Source organism: Phlebotomus papatasi, chromosome 2 (assembly GCF_024763615.1).
Source record: "Phlebotomus papatasi isolate M1 chromosome 2, Ppap_2.1, whole genome shotgun sequence".
NCBI classification, from domain to species: Eukaryota; Metazoa; Arthropoda; class Insecta; order Diptera; family Psychodidae; genus Phlebotomus; species Phlebotomus papatasi.
Window position 1 is genome coordinate 28714502 of NC_077223.1, and position 16729 is coordinate 28731230.

General features: G+C 32.2%; 1 protein-coding gene across 1 annotated transcript in view; it reads left to right on the forward strand.

Annotated features, from left to right (window-relative positions):
* Positions 1-16729, forward strand: part of LOC129803367 (probable 28S ribosomal protein S25, mitochondrial) — a 90886-nt gene that overhangs the window by 40632 nt on the left and 33525 nt on the right. The window lies entirely within an intron of this gene.

A 16729-nucleotide genomic window follows, 5' to 3' on the forward strand; every position in this document is an offset into this window, starting at 1 on the left:
ATTTTTTTTATGGGACAGCGGTGTTCCAATCGTCCTGAAAGGAAGGAATTTTGCGTGGGTAACGAAGACTGAGAAAACAAGTTATTTTTTCTATTTTTTAATTAACCTCTTAAGCATATATAGAAGTACAACGTTAGAAAACTATATTTTCTTAAATTATTATTCTAAAGTCTTAAAAATTTAGTCATTGGGACCTGAATTTCGGAGACCTTTACGATTCTTTGATTCTTTGATCAAAACTTATTTTACAAGACGAATCGTATTGTAAAGTAGGGGAAATGCTTCTAATTTTGTCCAGTTTCTTATTTTGGACACTTTGAGGATAACATTGGACACTAAAAATAAATTGATTAAAATGATGGATTTTTATTCCAATATTTGATGAATAATGAATTCTATCTAAATATTTGTTCTTTTTGGAAGATTTTAACACTAAATACGTTAAATTTTAAATATGATTTGAGTTGAAATTGCTTTGTTGAAAATTCAGTGTGAGCAATTCCTTACGAGAAATATGACAGAACTTCGTGGCTTACTTCAGTCTTATTTAGTTTTGGTGAAGTACTAACAAAGTTTGTTCGCTGTTTTTGAGTGATATTATTGAATATTCATTGAATATTGTGTTGATTCACGTTACTGATGATTTGTACATTTGACCTGAAGTGAGATTTGCCTTGTGAATTATATTTTTCGTGTGAAAAATGGGAAATTTTTTAAGACATTCACCAGTGAGGTGATGATTCTTATTTTGGACAGGTGTTTTTCTCACGAAATTTCGTGAAGTTTTAGCTTTTGTGATGACTAGGTTGGACAAATGCCTGGAGAAATGAAGGAGCATCATCTCTACGAAAGAGATGCAGTGAGAAATGCCTTGAAAGGCTCCCGGAAAGGTCAGGGAATGAGCGAATCCGCACGTACTTGGAGTACCGAAGTCAACTCACTTTAATGAATGATATGGAAAGTTTCTGGGCTTCTTGTGACATTCCACGTTTCCCTTACATGACCAGGAAGAGGACTTGGTAAGATTGGTTCATAAAATGAAGAACAATGGGCATCCTGTTGAGGCGGATTATCTGTCCAAATTTACAGACAAGTTGTAAAAATTAATAACCAAGTTGTCCAAAATTCGAGTCAAATTCACCTCTACATATCAATTCATTTTTAAACGTATTAAAACTAATTTTAGTAAAAATGAGATGATAAATAGCTTGCCAAGTTTCTAAACAATCCTTCTGAAAAGAGAGTAACAAGAAAAGTCAATTAGTATTGAAAATATGGCACTTCAAACTTAGGATATCGATGCTTATATGCAGACTGTCCAAAATTATAAGCACTTCCCCTACATCGAAACTGTTTTTTTGCACATAAAGTTGTCCTAAAAATTTTAATTTATTTTTTTTTCAAAAAGTTTTTCATTCAAGTACGATTTTAATCCTTTTATAAAAAATATTTGATTTTTTGACTTCGAATTTGAGCAATCTTGTCAACTGTAAAGTAAGTTTTTTTTTTCAAATAAATCTCCTAAATTCTGGTTCTAACGGCTGTGTTTTTAAAAATTTTAAATAAAAATTACAGAAAATATTGTTTTAATGTTACTAATTTTTTCCGAAAAAAGTCGTACATTTTTTCATAAAAAAACGTACAACTTTTTTCAGAACAGAGGAAGTTTTTTTCATAAGCTTAAGAGCTCAATTTTTTTTGATTTTGAGAAACAAATTTGAGAAAATATGCTATATTTTTTAGACTTCGGGAGCCATGTAATATCATATATTTTAAGTCCAAGATGTGTCTTAAAATTATCATAGCAATCGTACCAATTTTTTCAAGCCATCAATAGAGCGATAAATGTGATTAGAGCATTCCGCGAAGTCTTTCCTACTTCAAAACATATTGTTTTAAATGTAAATAAAAGCAAAATCAATGTTAACTCATGACTGTATTCAAGAACTCTTTAAAAAATCATCAATTAAAAATTTATGAAGCATTTCTCTGTTAATTTTGGAAAGTTGCAGTGGAACCTGATTTAATTGTTTTCTTTTTACTTTAATTTGCAATAAAATGTGTGTCAAAATAATTTTTGCTTAGGAGCAATTAATTAACTGATAGTTTAAATTTTATTATATATAAATGGTATGGGATAGAGCTGTAAAATCTTTTAACGAGAACACACTGTAACTTCTCATATCTTTCTCGTGATGTGAGTTCTCTTTTATGTTTTCGAACCAGTTTGAGACATTTTCTATGCTTCTAAAATGATCCGCTACATTCCACATTATTCCCGAATATTTCTGAGCCCATATTGAAAGATGATCACTCCCGTTTTTTGTATACTCTGTATACTCTATGTGAAAAGAAAGATTTATTGGTGATTTCTTCCTCGTGGAGAAAAGACCCAAAAAGACCACAATTGGGAGATTATAAGGCACAGAGAGTGTGACAGTGAAGCAAATGAAACAGGTTTGAGGCACCTGCGATGGAGAGCAGCCCATTTAAATGTGGAATTCCATCTTGAGAGTCTGCACACCAATTGTGTGGTATAACTTCTTCATCGAGTGAGATATATTCACTCTCAGATTTGTGTTTATACCATTTCCATGTGCAAGAACTTGTAATTCACTTCTCCTTGGAGATTGTGTCAGATATTCCGTGGGTATTATATCGTTTCTGGCTTCTTTTTTTTCTGCCTCAGGGAGCTACACACCACCTCAAACGCCTTAAGAGATTGCGCGCGATCGGTACGATCAGTACAATTGCATAAGCGTAGGCGTATTTACTGGGGAGCTACGCACGATCACTTCGCGCGCGTGTGTTATTTTTTTTCTTTTCCCAATAATCAATATTTGTAAATTGATCAAACATGCCCGAAATGAAACACCATTAATTTGCTCAGTGTGCAATAAAAAGGAATTTCTGAATGTTTCAGTTTGGTAACACTATTTTTAGAATTTCTTTTTTTTGGCAACCAAAAAAAATCCACAAAAGAACGGGGAAGGAGTTGAAAGAATTCTTGAAAAGTCGTAAAAATCGACAGGGGGATTCATAAATTTTCACGTGCGACTAAAAATAAATTTCACCACCACTGCTGTGGGATTTGATCTTGACGGCTGGAGATGGGGCTTCTTACACACAATGGGTTATTTTAAATTTAGAAATTGGAGAATATTTCTGGGGCAAAATCTGCAAAATATTACTTATTGCTTCAATAAATCATTTTCAGAATTCTGAGCATGTTTTATGTTTAATTTTTTTTTTGAATTGTTGGATGGGTAAAAGGGAATTTCACACTCTTTCATGTTGCTTGATCGTGATCCGAAGAGATCGTGGAAGAGATCATCAGTTAGGACTTTTTAAAATCCCAGCTACTGTGGCTCAAAATGGAATTCCATCTCGTCCGATTGATCCCAAACTTTTAAGGAACAGTTTTTTTTTTACAAATGATCGATATGTTATTCTTTAATATAAATTTTAATATCAATTTTGTATCCGATTATTCGTTTCTGTCTAAAAACTGCAAGAGAGAACAGCAAAAGATATCCACTTTCGGTTTACAATAAGTGATATATACCAAGCGGAAAACTTTGATATTTCGTTTCGGTTTTAACTCATCCCCTATATACCATTTATCGGATTTGGGTTTAGTGTGTTACAGTTGTGTTAATGCGTGTACTCAAACTTCCCTGATGCTTACAAATTGCAATAACTCAAGTTTTAATTGAAATTAAAGATTTTGCGAAATAACTCCAAAATACGTATTTTCGAATCAGTCCAGAATTTTTACAGCTGAATGTTGAAACGAAGAATAACTTCAGTTGAACCATAGATTAGCGTTAGTCTAGAGATAAAATTAGGCTAGGTTTAAATATTTTTTCGTATGCAGAAACGTGGAATAGTGCTTTGGCGTAAGCTGTTTTCCTCATACGACAACCCCATATTTTGGCTTTTCTGGCACGGATTTTTCTCGTTATTTGGTAATCTTGAACCACCAGACTTGCTAAAAATTCTCTAAAATAAAATAGGAATCAATATTGTGGGAAAGAATGCATATTTTCGGAGTGCAGAAAAAGCGCGACTCCCGCGACTCCTGCTTCAGTGGCGACTCATTGAAGTCGCGTATGGTGGATGTTTCTTTTTATTTGAGGCAAAATTGACTTTTTAAGAAGCTGTAAATACAGTGAAAGCCTTATATCTTTTCATCAAATCCACTAAAGTGCAGATTATATCATTTTGGTATCATTTAACAGTATTTTCTGGAAGAATTTACGGATAGATGTGGACAGGTTTATTCTATCTTTAAGCCAAAAATTTTACCTCCGAAATCGAGGGTCTAATTTTTGGCTTAAACGTTAATCCACTGTTTAAATTTATTCTATTTCTCATTCAAACATTAGAAAACTGTGGATCGTGGATCATCCTCGAATTATCTTTATACTACGATTCAACATTCAGCCGTTAAGGCTTTGATGCTGTTAATGCCAAAAATATCCTCGAGTACTGTAACACTTGAAATAAATAGATAGATATCTTAGATTTTTAAACCCATTAAAACCTAGTTTCCACATCGCTCGTAAGGATTTCCATCTGCAATAAGATCATCATAATATTGTGCGATCATTTCGAAATTTCGATATCGAATATTTTAGGATGGAGCAATTTCAAACAGCTGAAGCTTTTTTTGAGAACTAATTTACCATTAAACATTGATAAACGTTTGTCTTTTCTTAGTAATGGCTCCGGCCGATCCAACACACCTTTTAGATCGGTCAAATTTTATGACATCAAAATTCATGTCCCTTTCTTTCTCAAAAGATTTGCATTAGTCTGTTCCACTCTTTCAGACTCCAAATTAGACTGAACTAAATTTAATTTGGTGTGATGTTCTAAAGATGAAGAAGAGTGCAAAAGAGTAGTGCAAACATATGCTAAACTTATATGAAAGAAGGGGATGTGAATTTTGATTTTATGAAATTTTCTTGATCTAAAAGGAATGCCGGAGCCATAAAAAAATCAAATTAGCTTATATAAAAATAGTTTTAAGCTGTGAAAATTCAAATTGATCAAAATGTCTGCAGTAGAATTTAAATTGGTCAATAAATTTAATTTTGGTCAGGAAAATCAATTTTGACCACTACTTAATTTAGAACCATGAAAGCCTTCAGAACAATGAAATTATTATGTAAGTTTTGGCAAGGGTAAAATAAAGATTATTTTCTTTTATGTACTAATTTAGTAGCTATTTATATAACTTAAACTTAGTCTTTAAAAAAATTAGATTTTAACTGGTTAAATGTTATTCTCGTCATTATTATACACTATTATACCCGTCAAAATAGTTATTTATACTCCCGACGCACATAATAGATCAGTAAAATTTCATTAAATAGAAATTTTCATGCTTTTCTTTTATCACTCCCACACACCTTTTAAATTAGGAAAATTACATGAAAACAAAATTCAGATCCCTTTATATTCACACGTTTTTTATATCGTTCTATTGCACTCTAAATTAAATTGAGCTAAATTGAATTTGGCGTGATGTTCAAAAGAAGAAGAAGACGAATGCATAAGAGTAGGAAAGACAGATGCAAAACTTTTAAGAAAGAAAGAGATGTGAATTTTGACTTTATGAAATTTTCCTGATTAAAAAGATGTGCCGGTGCCATTACAAATGAATTGAATATGTGTATCCCATACTCTTTTGCACCTGTCATTCTCTGCTGAGCATTACAATAAATTTAGTTTGGATTGCTCTGTGGAAGAGTTGCATAAACTTTTCCAATACATTTGAAAAAAGGGTTGTAAATTTTGATTTCAGAAAATTTTCCTGATGGAAAGGGGTGCCAGAGAAACTCAGGCCCAAAATCGATTTTAATAGCTCCGATGGTAAATTTTACCATCCACATTTTTCTCGGTGTTGGCAAGCTATTTATCGTCTTATTTTTACTAAAATTAGTTTTAATACGTTTAAAAATGAATTGATTTATAGAGGTGAATTTGACTCTTATTTTGGATAACTTGGTTATTAATTTGGACAACTTGGCTGTAAATTTGGACAGCTAATCCGCCCCAACAGGATGCCCATTGTTCTTCATTTCATGAACCAATCTTACCAAGTCCTCTTCCTTCTCATATAAGGGAAACGTAGAATGTCACAGAAGCCCGGAAGCTTTCCATATCATTCGTTAAATTGAGTTGACTTCGGTAATCCAAATACTCGCGGATACGCTCATTCCCTGGCCTTTCCGGGAGCTTTTCAAGGCATTTCTGGCTACATCTCTTTCGTAGAGATGATGCTCCTTTGATTCTCCAGGCATTTGTCCAACCTAGTCATCACAAAAGCTAAAACTTCACGAAATTTCGTGAGAAGAAATAAGAAGTATCACCTCACTGGTGAATGTCTTAAAAAATTTCCCATTTTTCACGCGAAAAACGTAATTCACAAGGCAAATCTCACTTCAGGTCAAATGTACAAATCACTACTAACGTGAATCAACACAATATTCAATGAATATTCAATAATATCACTCAAAAAAAGCGAAGAAACATTGTTAGTACTTCACCACAGCTAAATAAGACTGAAGTAAACACGAAGTTCTGTCATATTTCTCGTAAGCAATTGGTCACACTGAATTTTCAACAAAGCAATTTCAACTTAAATCATATTCAAAATTTAACGTATTTAGTGTTAAAATCTTCCAAAAAGAACAAATATTTAGATAGAATTCATTATTCATCAAATATTGAAATAAAAATCCATCATTTTAATCAATTTATTTTTAGTGTCCAATTTTATCCTCAAAGTGTCCAAAATAAGAAACTGGACAAAATTATGAGCCTTTCCCCTAAATTATGTCCATAGATATCAATTCAGCCGACGTGCTGTTTTATCCATAAAAATTTACACACAAATGAATTTTGACTCGCAATTATCTTGAAGTTGTCCTTAAGGAATCTCAAGTTCCATAAACTTATTAAGGCTTATCGGTGGCTTTTCTCATAAAGATCCTTGGAGAGTCTCGTCCAAAAGTGATTTGGAGAAATAACATCAAATTACGACTGATGATCATTTGTATGCGATTGATTGATTTACCAAATGAATTTTAATAGATATTTCTCTCGCGCCAAAATTTGCGATCGCAACTCCATTGAAATTTCAATTAACTCTTCAATCATTTTGCACCAAAAGACATGTTAGAAGTTGGAAAATGTTTCAAGATTGAGGGCTTCTCAGAGGGAGTCTTTGAATCAATCTCACGTTGCAAGACATCACCACCAAGTCAATTCATTGATCACGATCACTTGAAGCATTACTCGCAATTGTATTGTAAAAACTTACTATATCTAAATGGAGGTAATAAATACGGGGAAGAGGTAGCATAAGGAGTTTTCTATACCCAGTCTCTACTTAGAAGCTTTTATTTTATTTACGATCGTGCGCATTTTAGTATAGGAATGCGAAGGTCGCATTCCAAGTTCCAAAGCGATCAGTTTCAATTCATCACATGAGAAGATCAACCAAATAAATTGTGTTCAATATAGAAATAATGCTGTTGAAACGAAGTGGGATATATTATTTATATATTATATATGAAAAAGTGGCAAGAAAAAAATATGCAGTACACGCCCGATGCGTCTTCAAATTGTTTTTCATTTTCATTACAATGTTTCCCCTCCTCGTACCCAATGTCTTCCATTCAAATATGCATTTGCCAAAGACGTTTCTGTGATTTTCGCAGCATATTGATGGAATGCATCACACAAAGGTGCGGAGACACGAGAGAAAACTCTAAAATAGACAGCTTTATGGCGGGAATTGTGCAACTTGGATTATTTGCGATGATTAATCACAATTAATTGTTCTTCACTGACCAACTTACTTAACACAATTCAAATGATCTCTACCAATTCACGTGCACATGAATTTTCATCTCGTTTACTCTGGGTACAAATTGCCACACGAATGTAAATTCATAAATTCATCTGAAAATTAACCCCAATTAACTTAAATATATGTATTCATATAAGAAAAATATCAACACTTGAAATGCTTGAAATATTTGATGATCTTCACATATTTTTCGTTCTTCATTTCTCTTTCCTTTTTGTCAATTGGAAAAATATTTATAGCCGAAGATGCGATAATTTGAAAATATCTCGAAATACTCTCCAAAGCTCATACTTATCTTATCAGTTTGTTTCCTGCGTCTTGAACACATTCTTTAGCCTCCGTAGAAACAGAAAAAAAGTCCCTCAGAACACACACAGAACGTTATGTTAATAAAAATACGTGAAATTTATACAAAAAAAATCTCACTAATACCAAAAATTCCGATACAAATAAATAAACAAATCCCGAGGTGGTAATCTAAGCACAGGTATTTGTACATATGTGATTAACATTTATCTAAAACAGGATGATTCTTATTTACCACAAATTCAAAATAGAAGGAAATCCCTTAGTTGAAATTAGTCCATTTTCAAACAAAATAAAATTACTTTATTTTTTTTTTATTTTATCAAATACAATTTCCAAAAATACATGTTAAATTTTGAAATATTTTCCTGAGGCTTAAAAAATCTTTTTACATTTATATTTATTGTTTTACTGATGACTTATACGTCAGAGAACGAGTACTTGCAAAATCTTGCTCCGGTGGTTATTTGTGCTATAAGACGTCGGTGGACGCTTATTCATTTATAGATCTTTGATCTGCAAAATATGACTCTATCAGAATCGCGCAGTCACAAAGGCCAATTAAATTTTTAAATAAATAAATAAAATGATATATTTTTAAAACTAATTAGAATTTTTTAATTTTCACTCTAAAAATAAGAATGTTGTCATTTTAAAATATTTTTTCACGCAAAATTTGTCCTATAGGGGAAAGTGCCCATGCTTTGCACGACCCCAAGCTTCATGATGACTAATATTTTCCTGTGTTTCTGAATAAATATGATTCCGCAAAATACTTTAAAAGCAGGACACTTTCCCCTAGTTTTTAAAATGTGGATGCGATAAGTCACATTAATTGAAAATCAGGAAAAATTTAGTCATTATGAAGCTTGGCACCGTAGCTTGTATGGAACTGACAAAATTTGGTACAGTTACCCTATAGAAGCTAAATTTATTCAGTTACAAATAAAAAATGTTTCATTTATGATTTTCTTTTTGGATTCGTATCGGTGTTATCTTCAATAATAACATCAATAATAAAAATATTAACAAAAATAATAATAATAATAGTTATATTAGTAATAATACCAATAAAATAGTAATAAAAAAACTTTAAGTATTTTTTTCATTATAGTTAGGTGGAAGTTGGTTATTTTTGAAGTAGGGGGTTTTCTCCTATTTTTAAATGGAATTAATTAATTCAAGATTTATAGCTCGGTTTTTGTTTTCTAGCATAAATGAGAAACAAACTTAATGTTTGTACTTTTATAAAACTGTCCCCAAATTTAGAGACCAATTAGGGTAGAGTCAGTATTTTTTCGCCAGTAAGCACTTTTTCGCCACCTACAAATAAAATCACTTTTTCTGGGAATTATGAGCTCATGGAACTACGAAACGACTATTACTTCGTAACCTCTAGTCCAACGGATCAGAAAACCATAACTGGTGATCCACCGACTAGATTATTTGCAAGTTAATTGAAGAAATTGTCGACAAGGTGAACAGTCACCAAAAAAATATGGAGTTCTTAATAAACTTGTCAACGCTCAGACAAATTGTCTTGCAATATTTTATGTTTTTGCAGTACAGTATTTGATATTTTTTCATTGAAAATCACTTTGTTATTAACTAAGCTTCGCTCTAATATCATTATTTAATAATGTTTTCCAAAAAAATAAAGAAATACGGATGTGGTGAAATAGGGCTTACTTTTTTCGGTTGTGTAAGTACTTTTCGCCACTCATTTTTCCAAGCATTTTACAAGTGGCGCACCTCGCGGAATTTAGTTGAAACAGACGTAATTGTCAATTGATTTTTGTCGCAAACAAAAAATGTTCAAAAAATCATTCGAAATACTCTAATAATTGTCTAATATAGGTGTTAAATAAGAAAAGTACTGTGCAATGTACTTTTGCGGGTTTTCGAAAGCTGCTGTTTCTTAAAAATCAATTAAAAACAAGTGGCGAAAAAGTGCTTACACAGTGGCGAAAAAGTGTTTACAAAGTGGCGAAAAGTACTGAAACATGCATTGTTGCAGGAAATGTATTTTTTCAACTAGATGCCCAAAAATTCCCGGAAAGTCTCCTGCTTCATTAGAGAGACAATGCTTCAAAGCACTTGTACAGAAAATTTCTTTTTATTTCGACAAAAATTGTAAGAATTACAAGGGTACAAAACCTTAAGGTGGCGAAAAGGGCTTACTCTACCCTAAACGTTAAATCTTTAGAACGATCTTTAAAGGCTGATTCGTATTTTTGGACAAACATCTTTAATTTCAAAGTGTAAAAGTACTTTAATTTTTTGAGAGAAAACATCTGAAACTTCACAAAAACGAGGCTGAAATAAAAATGTTAAACTTCTTGAAGTTTTCCTGAATTTTAAAGCTGGTCGGAAGAACTTCTTCAAAGATGGCCCCTATGCCTCACTTCTCCGTACTCCAGTTTTATTTATCGGTTTTACTAAACTTCTTTGCTTGTCCTTATGTAACTTTAAATAAATTTTAATATTGAAAGAATTAGTTTTTAACCAGGTTTTAATCACTTAAAAAACAATAAATATTCCTTAGAATTTTTTAAAAGGTCTGCTGGACACTTGCTCAATATAATACCATTCTAAATATTCGAATGAGCTGTTTTCACTTCATACATTTATTTTCTTTATTTTATTTTTTTATGTGACATATTTAATTTCGTCTTTTTGAAAAGTTTGTGTGGCTGGACGTAATTAGGGAAAATGTAAGTGTATTCTTTGCATTCGGGCACTTGTGAAATAGAGTGTTTTTTTCATAATTTTTTAATAAAACTGAGCCTTATGCCGGCTTCAGACTGGAGGTTTAGCCCAGTTTCCATATGTCTCAAAAATCTAAATAACAAGCAATTTTATTGATTTTTCAAAATCTAATGAATCATTTGCTCTTATAAACCAAACCTAAACAACAATTTTCTAAAAAATTATGCCTGATTAGGAATTAGGGAAGTTAAGCCATATGGCTAAGCCTCAGGTCTGAAGCTGGCCTTATTGTAATGTAATTTGGCCTCACACTTGGTTTGTAAAGATAAATTGTATTAAGTAAGCTCAGATTCCTCTTAAAGAAGAAAAACCTTATTTCAAAGCTGATCGATTTACCTCTATACGTTATAAAACAGTCTTCAGAATAAAGGTTTAGCCCAGTTCCCGAAGGTTTCAAAATCCTAAATAGCAATCCATTTTTTGGTGTTGCAGAATATAATTGATCATTTACTCTTATAATCCTATCATAAATTAAATCTTACCAAAAACAAATCTTGACTGATAAGAAATAAGAGCAATTAAGCCATATGGGCCATATGACTAAGCCTAGGAGCTCAAATAGCCTCAGGCTAATCTTCGAGAATATTTAGCCTGTAAAATTTGGCAGTAAAGATTTATCCCTAATGTCCTAGACACACTTGTAACCCAACTTTAAATCGAGAGACGGCTTAACATATAATTACAATCAAAATAATGACTTGACTAAATTTGCATAAGTTCACCAATAACTAAGCCGTTTCTAGGCTTAAGCCGAGAGGCAGATTAGTCAGAAACTGATGAAAATGTATGATCATTATTTTGATTAATTACGTTAAGCCGTCTTTAGGCTTAAGTCGTAAGCGAGTCTAGGGCATATATCTTTGCATAAATCATCTTTACCTAATCCTTTACTGCCAATTTTTATATGCTAAATTCTAGAGGATTACGTTAAGCCTTCTCTCGGCTTAAGTCGTAAGTGTGTTTAGAGTGCATAAGGTTTGAATCTCGTATAAATTGGGATAATCTTTTAAACATAAGGTGCTCAATGTTCAAATTTTAACTTAATCGGTAAATATAAAAAAATAAGCCAGATTAGCCATAAAGAAAATTAATCACAAATAATGTTTTGATTTAGAACAATCTGCAGTCAAAACGCGAAACATTTTCCTTCTTTTTAGCTCCTCAATAAATCTTTCGCAACCATCTTCAGTTCAAAAAGAGTATCCAACAGTAGCTCTTCAAAAAAAAAATCTTCGAGGCAGCATTTAATAATCTTGCCACTGGTATCTTACTGAAGGAACTATTTATATCGCATCTCCTCCTACAAAATTATTAAACAATTCCCCCCATTCATTGTCTCATGGACAAAAGAGTCTTGAGATCGCATTCAAAAGCACTCTATCGCGTCGATCTAATAAAAATGCCTATTGATGGCATTTTCTCAATGAGGAAAAAAACATGCCGATTATTTTGCATGGTTTGAAAAACAACATTGGACGCTCTGTTGATGACTTTTTTTCATCTCGTATGAGTTGCCCAGTCAAGGTTTTAGGGCTCATTTTCGACGCAATTCTTCCCATGGCAATTGACTAAATGAAAAATCTCGTTTAACATCGCATAAATTGTCGTGAGAGATTTCTGTGGAAAAATCATCGATTTATAACAACACTAATTGATGATTAGGAGTTTCAACTATTCGACACTTTGAACCCGTATTGAATACTATGTGCGACAAATACGATGGAAGTTACAGCATTCCAAACATTTTTCTTCTCCCTCATAAGCACATGAATTAATTATTAATTCAACTTATTCCATTTCCGAGTGTCTCTCCATATGTGATATCTTATGGTGCATTTTGTTGCTTCATTGTCTGTCAAATGAACCGCTAATAAAAATTCCTCACATTGATTTCTTCAAGCGATCCGAATAGAAAAAAATGATATACGAGAGCTCTATTGCGTTTAGTTAAACTGTTACTAATTGTCATTTAAATTACGAGTAAAATAAATAATTTACATATTGTATTATAATGCTTTAAACATAAATTTTTTTACCCTTTACCGGACTACAATAACTAATATTATTTTAACGGCGTTATCACACTTGCAAATTAAAATTTTAATGTGAATCACATTAATTGTCGCTTGTGAGCGTCCAAATATGTTATTTGTGTCTTTGAGTCACTTAATATTTGGGGTTTTTCTATTTATTGATAAAGAAGTGGACTTGGCCTACAAAAATAAGTTTAAATTTGCCTAAAGCATAAATATTTTTCACATTAAAAAATTAATGAGAAAATCACATTAATTTTTCGTATTAATGCTATAAATCAATTTATAACAAATTTTGCGGGTCAAGTCTATCTTTTTATCAACAAATAGATCAAATTTTGAATATAAAATGATTCAAACACACAAATTACACGTTTGGACTCTCACCAGCGACAATTAATGTGAATCATATTAAAATTTTAATGTGCAAGTATGATAACACAGTAACTATGGTTAAATTTTCAAACATACGCTTAAATTCAGTAGAAATTAAATTAAATTAGGGGAGTGTACTGAATTTTGGACATGTTGCACATATGCACACCCCTGGCATGTGGCCTATAGAGTTGAAGCCAAAGCGCATTTTTACGTGAAAACACGTATAGGGATTTCTCTGTTTTTGCAGCCATTACGCGAAATAACTTAAAAGTGGGGACTGATCCCCTTTTGGAAGTTACTGATCCCTGTGGAGGAATAAATATTCTACATTTCTGTCTAAATAACTTTTCTCTATCGGCTCTGTGAGCTGAGTAAAGGAGCTGGCTTCAAGTAGCTCCACATAAAAGAGAGAACTTGCCACAAGCGTCAAAATCTTAAGTTTGAAATGTAATATTTTTAATACAAATTAAACTCTTTGGCTACTTCTTTTAAGAAATATTGGTTGGAACCTTGTAGTTAGTTCATTGCCTTTGCTTTCTCTAAAATAATTCTTAATACATTTTAAAATGAATAAAAATATAGACATAGCTTTGGGTAATATTTCGTCTACCTTGACACCCATGCAGTTCCTTGCTCTTCCATAGACTTGTCACATCATTTCGTTTGTCGAAGTGACAGTTTTTTTTGTTTTTCGCATTCTATAGTCTCTAGAGCATGCAAAAGCTAGAAATTCCTGGAAATTTGACGAACAAAAGAAATGGCTGAAATTACAAGCTGGCCGAAATTTGGCACAGTTACCCTAGTGCTCAATTCAGCTTTAAAACTATAAATCATTACTTCCAAACTTTGTTACAAATTAAATTCCAAATCCACAAATATTTATTTATTATATACATCAAGGCTAATCACAGTATGGTGAAATAAATCAATTTTTAAAGAAAAATAAAAATTGTTGCATTTATTTTGTCACTTGTAACCAAATATCCGGGGCAGATCCGCATATTTCCTGGGGCAGTTTTGCACGCCTTTTTTTATACTATCAATTAATTTTAGACTTTTTTCATTGATTTATAATTATTTAGAAAATGATATTAATAATACAACGGACGGTCAGACAAGTTTTACAGTGGTCTACGGAGAGACAAGTTTAAAAAGAGAGTCTTAGGGAACAAAATGGCTTTCTTATATGATCAGGTCTCGTAAAACCCTTTTAATATACTTTTAAAAGAGTTTAAAATGAAAGTTTCATCTTAAATGTTTCTGAAGCTTTTGAGACCCGTATATTACTTTATTTTTAACATTAAATCTACAAAGACCCAGTCACACTGACCGGTTTAAAAACTTTTTAAAATTAACACATATTTAAACGGTAAGGGCAGAATCACATTGACAGTAAAATGCTCACCGTCACCGTCAAAGCCCTCACCGTATTTCGTTGATTTACGCATTTTCATTGTAATTTTTACGCAAATTCTCAATTATCGTGTTACATTATCTCATACTCGGTGGCCCTAGGTGAAAATAATATAAGAAAACTGAAGAAATAAAACGAAAACTCGAGAAACGGTGAGCAAAAAAACTGTACGAAAAACTGTAGCAAAAAATTCCTACAGTTTTTTTTTTGCTTACCGTTTATCGCATTTTCGCTTTATTTATACAATTTTCTTATACTATTTTCACCTAGTGCCACCGAGTATGACATAATGTAACACGATAATTGAGAATTTGCGTAAAAATTACAATGAAAATGCGTAAATCAACGAAATACGGTGAGGGCTTTGACGGTGACGGTGAGCATTTTACTGTCAATGTGATTCTGCCCTAAAATATCAATATCAAACTTTATAAATTTCCTAAAATATATGTGTGATATTTTAATTTTTCCTCTTTTCCAAGAAAAACTTGTTGAGTATCCTACCCTACCGCGGTCTATTACTTCACCGAATGCGCTAGGAAAAATAACCAAAAACGATCGATAGATTTAGTGTTGATATAAGTTAACTTGGGTGTCATACAGAAAGACTATCAGGATTAAAACGATTATTAGAGAAGTCAACAAAACAAAAATGGGATAGTTGATTGATGTGAATCATCATTGTGATTTAAAAAGAAATCTTATATAATAAATAAGTAAATAAATAAATAAATAGAGGAGATCGGGGCAGAATCAGTCAGCAAATGATTTTTTTGCCCATAAGAAATGAATTTGTATAAATAATAGTGTACTCAATATTTTTTTAAAGAAAGATTATACAACCCCACTGCACTGCACTGTTTAATTCTACCCCTGACTAATTCTACCCCGGTCTCTCCTATATTATAATTATTACGGAAATATTAGTAGAAAAATATCTAAAGAACGTCGCAGGAAGTAAAAACTTCAGTCCAGTTATGGGTAACAAATGAGACATCTTGCTTCTTATGATAATAATCAAAATGCGAGAACTAATAAGTGTATAGTTCTAGAATATTTAACATTTCTTAGGTATAATAACTACACATGATAGCTTCCTTCACTATCCACTAAAATTCTATTTCGTAATATATAAAGTTTATCAGGGATTTTACTATAGTATGTTTTTCCTTCATCTTCTTATCGCAAGAATAATTCTTAAGTAGCATTTCTCTAATCTCTGCCACTGCCACTCGATAATATCGTGTTGAGATATAAAAGGCTTGCGTCTGAAATAAGTTTATATGGTCGTTTTATCTTCATTCTCAGCAATCTCGTATCATGAATTGAAATGAACTCTAGAATTGAAGTTCACGATAGGAAGACTGAAAATACTTTTTTTTTGTTCAACTGGCACGATTGATAAGGTTATGAGTATTTTCTCTGAATTTCCCACTACAACATAATAGGGCTCAAAAGTAGCTTCAATTTAATTCTATTGTTGTAAGTTTTGAACCTCGGTCAATGACAAAGTGTGTCATTAATTTGCATATTTTCGGATGATTTATGACTGTGAATCTTTTTGAAAAATCGTGGCCAGGAGCAAAAATTGTGCCCACATAGAGAATGGACACCCACAAATGATTCTTCCTGTCTGACGAGTCACAATAGAGTGAAAGAGGGAAAATTTGTCTTGATCGCTTCCCGGCTGGTTAATTGAATTATCGTTTGAGATGACGAAGATGCCTCACGATGAGTGGGGATTAATTCAAAAATTGGTGTTACCGCGAGTGAATTGAATTAATTGAGTGAGAGATTGTGTCATCATCTTATATTGGAAGAGTTATATCTGCACAATTTTCACCCACAAATATTGTCGAGATCTCCTTGGTGAAATTTTCGCATTGCCTTGAAATTTGTGATTCTTTTGTGCGTTATTCATTATCACCAAGTGTGGGCATTCTA